Genomic DNA, 9,567 nt, shown 5'->3' with positions numbered 1-9,567 from the left:
CACAGATGATGACACCTCACCCCTCCATGCCCCCACTAAGGCCCACATTTCCCCTCTCCATCCCCATGTCCACAGATGATGACACCCCCACCCCCCTCCATGTCCCACTAAGGCCCACATTTCCCCTCATCCCCATGTCCACAGATGATGACACCCCACCCCCTCCATGTCCCACTAAGGCCCACATTTCCCCTCTCCATCCCCATGTCCACAGATGATGACACCTCACCCCCTCCCTGCCCCACTAAGACCCACATTTCCCCTCTCCATCCCCATGTCCACAGATGATGACACCTCACCCCCTCCATGTCCCACTAAGACCCACATTTCCCCTCTCCATCCCCATGTCCACAGATGATGACACCCCACCCCCTCCATGCCCCACTAAGGCCCACATTTCCCCTCTCCATCCCCATGTCCACAGATGATGACACCTCACCCCTCCATGCCCCACTAAGACCCACATTTCCCCTCTCCATCCCCATGTCCACAGATGATGACACCTCACCCCTCCATGCCCCACTAAGACCCACATTTCCCCTCTCCATCCCCATGTCCACAGATGATGACACCTCACCCCCTCCATGCCCCACTAAGGCCCACATTTCCCCTCTCCATCCCCATGTCCACAGATGATGACACCTCACCCCTCCATGCCCCACTAAGACCCACATTTCCCCTCTCCATCCCCATGTCCACAGATGATGACACCCCACCCCCTCCATGCCCCACTAAGGCCCACATTTCCCCACTCCATCCCCATGTCCACAGATGATGACACCTCACCCCCTCCATGCCCCACTAAGACCCACATTTCCCCTCTCCATCCCCATGTCCACAGATGATGACACCCCACCCCCTCCATGCCCCACTAAGGCCCACATTTCCCCTCTCCATCCCCATGTCCACAGATGATGACACCCCACCCCCTCCATGCCCCACTAAGGCCCACATTTCCCCTCTCCATCCCCATGTCCACAGATGATGACACCCCACCCCCTCCTTGCCCCACTAAGACCCACATTTCCCCTCTCCATCCCCATGTCCACAGATGATGACACCCCACCCCCTCCATGCCCCACTAAGGCCCACATTTCCCCTCTCCATCCCCATGTCCACAGATGATGACACCTCACCCCTCCATGCCCCACTAAGGCCCACATTTCCCCTCTCCATCCCCATGTCCACAGATGATGACACCCCACCCCCTCCATGTCCCACTAAGGCCCACATTTCCCCTCTCCATCCCCATGTCCACAGATGATGACACCCCACCCCCTCCATGTCCCACTAAGGCCCACATTTCCCCTCTCCATCCCCATGTCCACAGATGATGACACCTCACCCCCTCCCTGCCCCACTAAGACCCACATTTCCCCTCTCCATCCCCATGTCCACAGATGATGACACCTCACCCCCTCCATGTCCCACTAAGACCCACATTTCCCCTCTCCATCCCCATGTCCACAGATGATGACACCCCGCCCCCTCCATGTCCCACTAAGGCCCACATTTCCCCTCTCCATCCCCATGTCCACAGATGATGACACCTCACCCCCTCCATGCCCCACTAAGGCCCACATTTCCCCTCTCCATCCCCATGTCCACAGATGATGACACCTCACCCCTCCATGCCCCACTAAGACCCACATTTCCCCTCTCCATCCCCATGTCCACAGATGATGACACCCCACCCCCTCCATGCCCCACTAAGGCCCACATTTCCCCACTCCATCCCCATGTCCACAGATGATGACACCTCACCCCCTCCATGCCCCACTAAGACCCACATTTCCCCTCTCCATCCCCATGTCCACAGATGATGACACCCCACCCCTCCATGCCCCACTAAGGCCACATTTCCCCTCTCCATCCCCATGTCCACAGATGATGACACCCCACCCCCTCCATGCCCCACTAAGGCCCACATTTCCCCTCTCCATCCCCATGTCCACAGATGATGACACCTCACCCCCTCCATGCCCCACTAAGGCCCACATTTCCCCTCTCCATCCCCATGTCCACAGATGATGACACCCCACCCCCTCCATGTCCCACTAAGACCCACATTTCCCCTCTCCATCCCCATGTCCACAGATGATGACACCTCACCCCCTCCATGCCCCACTAAGGCCCACATTTCCCCTCTCCATCCCCATGTCCACAGATGATGACACCTCACCCCTCCATGCCCCACTAAGGCCCACATTTCCCCTCTCCATCCCCAGGTCCACAGATGATGACACCTCACCCCCTCCATGCCCCACTAAGGCCCACATTTCCCCTCTCCATCCCCATGTCCACAGATGATGACACCTCACCCCCTCCATGCCCCACTAAGACCCACATTTCTCCTCTCCATCCCCAGGTCCACAGATGATGACACCTCACCCCCTCCATGCCCCACTAAGGCCACATTTCCCCACTCCATCCCCATGTCCACAGATGATGACACCTCACCCCCTCCATGCCCCACTAAGGCCCACATTTCCCCTCTCCATCCCCATGTCCACAGATGATGACACCTCACCCCCTCCATGCCCCACTAAGACCCACACTTCCCCTCTCCATCCCCATGTCCACAGATGATGACACCTCACCCCCTCCATGCCCCACTAAGGCCCACATTTCCCCTCTCCATCCCCATGTCCACAGATGATGACACCTCACCCCCTCCATGCCCCACTAAGGCCCACATTTCCCCTCTCCATCCCCATGTCCACAGATGATGACACCTCACCCCCTCCATGCCCCACTAAGGCCCACATTTCCCCTCTCCATCCCCATGTCCACAGATGATGACACCTCACCCCTCCATGCCCTACTAAGGCCCACATTTCTCCTCTCCATCCCCATGTCCACAGATGATGACACCTCACCCCCTCCATGCCCCACTAAGGCCCACATTTCCCCTCTCCATCCCCATGTCCACAGATCATGACACCCCACCTCCTCCATGTCCCACTAAGGCCCACATTTCCCCTCTCCATCCCCATGTCCACAGATGATGACACCCCACCCCCTCCATGCCCCACTAAGGCCCACATTTCCCCTCTCCATCCCCATGTCCACAGATGATGACACCTCACCCCTCCATGCCCCACTAAGGCCCACATTTCCCCTCTCCATCCCCATGTCCACAGATGGTGACACCTCACCCCCTCCATGCCCCACTAAGGCCCACATTTCCCCTCTCCATCCCCATGTCCACAGATGATGACACCTCACCCCCTCCATGCCCCACTAAGTCCCACATTTCCCCTCTCCATCCCCATGTCCACAGATGGTGACACCTCACCCCCTCCATGTCCCACTAAGGCCCACATTTCCCCTCTCCATCCCCATGTCCACAGATGATGACACCTCACCCCTCCATGCCCCACTAAGGCCACATTTCCCCTCTCCATCCCCATGTCCACAGATGATGACACCTCACCCCCTCCATGCCCCACTAAGGCCCACATTTCCCCTCTCCATCCCCATGTCCACAGATGATGACACCTCACCCCTCCATGCCCCACTAAGACCCACATTTCCCCTCTCCATCCCCATGTCCACAGATGATGACACCCCACCCCCTCCATGCCCCACTAAGGCCCACATTTCCCCACTCCATCCCCATGTCCACAGATGATGACACCTCACCCCCTCCATGCCCCACTAAGACCCACATTTCCCCTCTCCATCCCCATGTCCACAGATGATGACACCCCACCCCCTCCATGCCCCACTAAGGCCCACATTTCCCCTCTCCATCCCCATGTCCACAGATGATGACACCTCACCCCCTCCATGCCCCACTAAGACCCACATTTCCCCTCTCCATCCCCATGTCCACAGATGATGACACCCCACCCCCTCCATGCCCCACTAAGGCCCACATTTCCCCTCTCCATCCCCATGTCCACAGATGATGACACCTCACCCCTCCATGCCCCACTAAGACCCACATTTCCCCTCTCCATCCCCATGTCCACAGATGATGACACCTCACCCCCTCCATGCCCCACTAAGGCCCACATTTCCCCTCTCCATCCCCATGTCCACAGATGATGACACCCCACCCCCTCCTTGCCCCACTAAGACCCACATTTCCCCTCTCCATCCCCATGTCCACAGATGATGACACCCCACCCCCTCCATGCCCCACTAAGGCCCACATTTCCCCTCTCCATCCCCATGTCCACAGATGATGACACCTCACCCCTCCATGCCCCACTAAGGCCCACATTTCCCCTCTCCATCCCCATGTCCACAGATGATGACACCCCACCCCCTCCATGTCCCACTAAGGCCCACATTTCCCCTCTCCATCCCCATGTCCACAGATGATGACACCCCACCCCCTCCATGTCCCACTAAGGCCCACATTTCCCCTCTCCATCCCCATGTCCACAGATGATGACACCTCACCCCCTCCCTGCCCCACTAAGACCCACATTTCCCCTCTCCATCCCCATGTCCACAGATGATGACACCTCACCCCCTCCATGTCCCACTAAGACCCACATTTCCCCTCTCCATCCCCATGTCCACAGATGATGACACCCCACCCCCTCCATGCCCCACTAAGGCCCACATTTCCCCTCTCCATCCCCATGTCCACAGATGATGACACCTCACCCCTCCATGCCCCACTAAGACCCACATTTCCCCTCTCCATCCCCATGTCCACAGATGATGACACCTCACCCCTCCATGCCCCACTAAGACCCACATTTCCCCTCTCCATCCCCATGTCCACAGATGATGACACCTCACCCCCTCCATGCCCCACTAAGGCCCACATTTCCCCTCTCCATCCCCATGTCCACAGATGATGACACCTCACCCCTCCATGCCCCACTAAGACCCACATTTCCCCTCTCCATCCCCATGTCCACAGATGATGACACCCCACCCCCTCCATGCCCCACTAAGGCCCACATTTCCCCACTCCATCCCCATGTCCACAGATGATGACACCTCACCCCCTCCATGCCCCACTAAGACCCACATTTCCCCTCTCCATCCCCATGTCCACAGATGATGACACCCCACCCCCTCCATGCCCCACTAAGGCCCACATTTCCCCTCTCCATCCCCATGTCCACAGATGATGACACCTCACCCCCTCCATGCCCCACTAAGACCCACATTTCCCCTCTCCATCCCCATGTCCACAGATGATGACACCCCACCCCCTCCATGCCCCACTAAGGCCCACATTTCCCCTCTCCATCCCCATGTCCACAGATGATGACACCTCACCCCTCCATGCCCCACTAAGACCCAAATTTCCCCTCTCCATCCCCATGTCCACAGATGATGACACCTCACCCCCTCCATGCCCCACTAAGGCCCACATTTCCCCTCTCCATCCCCATGTCCACAGATGATGACACCCCACCCCCTCCTTGCCCCACTAAGACCCACATTTCCCCTCTCCATCCCCATGTCCACAGATGATGACACCCCACCCCCTCCATGCCCCACTAAGGCCCACATTTCCCCTCTCCATCCCCATGTCCACAGATGATGACACCTCACCCCTCCATGCCCCACTAAGGCCCACATTTCCCCTCTCCATCCCCATGTCCACAGATGATGACACCCCACCCCCTCCATGTCCCACTAAGGCCCACATTTCCCCTCTCCATCCCCATGTCCACAGATGATGACACCCCACCCCCTCCATGTCCCACTAAGGCCCACATTTCCCCTCTCCATCCCCATGTCCACAGATGATGACACCTCACCCCCTCCCTGCCCCACTAAGACCCACATTTCCCCTCTCCATCCCCATGTCCACAGATGATGACACCTCACCCCCTCCATGTCCCACTAAGACCCACATTTCCCCTCTCCATCCCCATGTCCACAGATGATGACACCCCGCCCCCTCCATGTCCCACTAAGGCCCACATTTCCCCTCTCCATCCCCATGTCCACAGATGATGACACCTCACCCCCTCCATGCCCCACTAAGACCCACACTTCCCCTCTCCATCCCCATGTCCACAGATGATGACACCTCACCCCCTCCATGCCCCACTAAGGCCCACATTTCCCCTCTCCATCCCCATGTCCACAGATGATGACACCTCACCCCCTCCATGCCCCACTAAGGCCCACATTTCCCCTCTCCATCCCCATGTCCACAGATGATGACACCTCACCCCTCCATGCCCCACTAAGGCCCACATTTCCCCTCTCCATCCCCATGTCCACAGATGATGACACCTCACCCCTCCATGCCCTACTAAGGCCCACATTTCTCCTCTCCATCCCCATGTCCACAGATGATGACACCTCACCCCCTCCATGCCCCACTAAGGCCCACATTTCCCCTCTCCATCCCCATGTCCACAGATCATGACACCCCACCTCCTCCATGTCCCACTAAGGCCCACATTTCCCCTCTCCATCCCCATGTCCACAGATGATGACACCCCACCCCCTCCATGCCCCACTAAGGCCCACATTTCCCCTCTCCATCCCCATGTCCACAGATGATGACACCTCACCCCTCCATGCCCCACTAAGGCCCACATTTCCCCTCTCCATCCCCATGTCCACAGATGGTGACACCTCACCCCCTCCATGCCCCACTAAGGCCCACATTTCCCCTCTCCATCCCCATGTCCACAGATGATGACACCTCACCCCCTCCATGCCCCACTAAGTCCCACATTTCCCCTCTCCATCCCCATGTCCACAGATGGTGACACCTCACCCCCTCCATGTCCCACTAAGGCCCACATTTCCCCTCTCCATCCCCATGTCCACAGATGATGACACCTCACCCCCTCCATGCCCCACTAAGGCCACATTTCCCCTCTCCATCCCCATGTCCACAGATGATGACACCTCACCCCCTCCATGCCCCACTAAGGCCCACATTTCCCCTCTCCATCCCCATGTCCACAGATGATGACACCTCACCCCTCCATGCCCCACTAAGACCCACATTTCCCCTCTCCATCCCCATGTCCACAGATGATGACACCCCACCCCCTCCATGCCCCACTAAGGCCCACATTTCCCCACTCCATCCCCATGTCCACAGATGATGACACCTCACCCCCTCCATGCCCCACTAAGACCCACATTTCCCCTCTCCATCCCCATGTCCACAGATGATGACACCCCACCCCCTCCATGCCCCACTAAGGCCCACATTTCCCCTCTCCATCCCCATGTCCACAGATGATGACACCTCACCCCCTCCATGCCCCACTAAGACCCACATTTCCCCTCTCCATCCCCATGTCCACAGATGATGACACCCCACCCCCTCCATGCCCCACTAAGGCCCACATTTCCCCTCTCCATCCCCATGTCCACAGATGATGACACCTCACCCCTCCATGCCCCACTAAGACCCACATTTCCCCTCTCCATCCCCATGTCCACAGATGATGACACCTCACCCCCTCCATGCCCCACTAAGGCCCACATTTCCCCTCTCCATCCCCATGTCCACAGATGATGACACCCCACCCCCTCCTTGCCCCACTAAGACCCACATTTCCCCTCTCCATCCCCATGTCCACAGATGATGACACCCCACCCCCTCCATGCCCCACTAAGGCCCACATTTCCCCTCTCCATCCCCATGTCCACAGATGATGACACCTCACCCCTCCATGCCCCACTAAGGCCCACATTTCCCCTCTCCATCCCCATGTCCACAGATGATGACACCCCACCCCCTCCATGTCCCACTAAGGCCCACATTTCCCCTCTCCATCCCCATGTCCACAGATGATGACACCCCACCCCCTCCATGTCCCACTAAGGCCCACATTTCCCCTCTCCATCCCCATGTCCACAGATGATGACACCTCACCCCCTCCCTGCCCCACTAAGACCCACATTTCCCCTCTCCATCCCCATGTCCACAGATGATGACACCTCACCCCCTCCATGTCCCACTAAGACCCACATTTCCCCTCTCCATCCCCATGTCCACAGATGATGACACCCCACCCCCTCCATGCCCCACTAAGGCCCACATTTCCCCTCTCCATCCCCATGTCCACAGATGATGACACCTCACCCCTCCATGCCCCACTAAGACCCACATTTCCCCTCTCCATCCCCATGTCCACAGATGATGACACCTCACCCCTCCATGCCCCACTAAGACCCACATTTCCCCTCTCCATCCCCATGTCCACAGATGATGACACCTCACCCCCTCCATGCCCCACTAAGGCCCACATTTCCCCTCTCCATCCCCATGTCCACAGATGATGACACCTCACCCCTCCATGCCCCACTAAGACCCACATTTCCCCTCTCCATCCCCATGTCCACAGATGATGACACCCCACCCCCTCCATGCCCCACTAAGGCCCACATTTCCCCACTCCATCCCCATGTCCACAGATGATGACACCTCACCCCCTCCATGCCCCACTAAGACCCACATTTCCCCTCTCCATCCCCATGTCCACAGATGATGACACCCCACCCCCTCCATGCCCCACTAAGGCCCACATTTCCCCTCTCCATCCCCATGTCCACAGATGATGACACCTCACCCCCTCCATGCCCCACTAAGACCCACATTTCCCCTCTCCATCCCCATGTCCACAGATGATGACACCCCACCCCCTCCATGCCCCACTAAGGCCCACATTTCCCCTCTCCATCCCCATGTCCACAGATGATGACACCTCACCCCTCCATGCCCCACTAAGACCCACATTTCCCCTCTCCATCCCCATGTCCACAGATGATGACACCTCACCCCCTCCATGCCCCACTAAGGCCCACATTTCCCCTCTCCATCCCCATGTCCACAGATGATGACACCCCACCCCCTCCTTGCCCCACTAAGACCCACATTTCCCCTCTCCATCCCCATGTCCACAGATGATGACACCCCACCCCCTCCATGCCCCACTAAGGCCCACATTTCCCCTCTCCATCCCCATGTCCACAGATGATGACACCTCACCCCTCCATGCCCCACTAAGGCCCACATTTCCCCTCTCCATCCCCATGTCCACAGATGATGACACCCCACCCCCTCCATGTCCCACTAAGGCCCACATTTCCCCTCTCCATCCCCATGTCCACAGATGATGACACCCCACCCCCTCCATGTCCCACTAAGGCCCACATTTCCCCTCTCCATCCCCATGTCCACAGATGATGACACCTCACCCCCTCCCTGCCCCACTAAGACCCACATTTCCCCTCTCCATCCCCATGTCCACAGATGATGACACATCACCCCCTCCATGTCCCACTAAGACCCACATTTCCCCTCTCCATCCCCATGTCCACAGATGATGACACCCCGCCCCCTCCATGTCCCACTAAGGCCCACATTTCCCCTCTCCATCCCCATGTCCACAGATGATGACACCTCACCCCCTCCATGCCCCACTAAGGCCCACATTTCCCTCTCCATCCCCATGTCCACAGATGATGACACCCCACCCCCTCCATGCCCCACTAAGGCCCACATTTCCCCTCTCCATCCCCATGTCCACAGATGATGACACCCCACCCTCTCCATGCCCCACTAAGGCCCACATTTCCCCTCTCCATCCCCATGTCCACAGATGATGA

This window comes from Ictidomys tridecemlineatus, chromosome 10, assembly GCF_052094955.1.
Source record: "Ictidomys tridecemlineatus isolate mIctTri1 chromosome 10, mIctTri1.hap1, whole genome shotgun sequence".
NCBI classification, from domain to species: domain Eukaryota; kingdom Metazoa; phylum Chordata; class Mammalia; order Rodentia; family Sciuridae; genus Ictidomys; species Ictidomys tridecemlineatus.
This window is presented reverse-complemented; position numbering follows the sequence as displayed.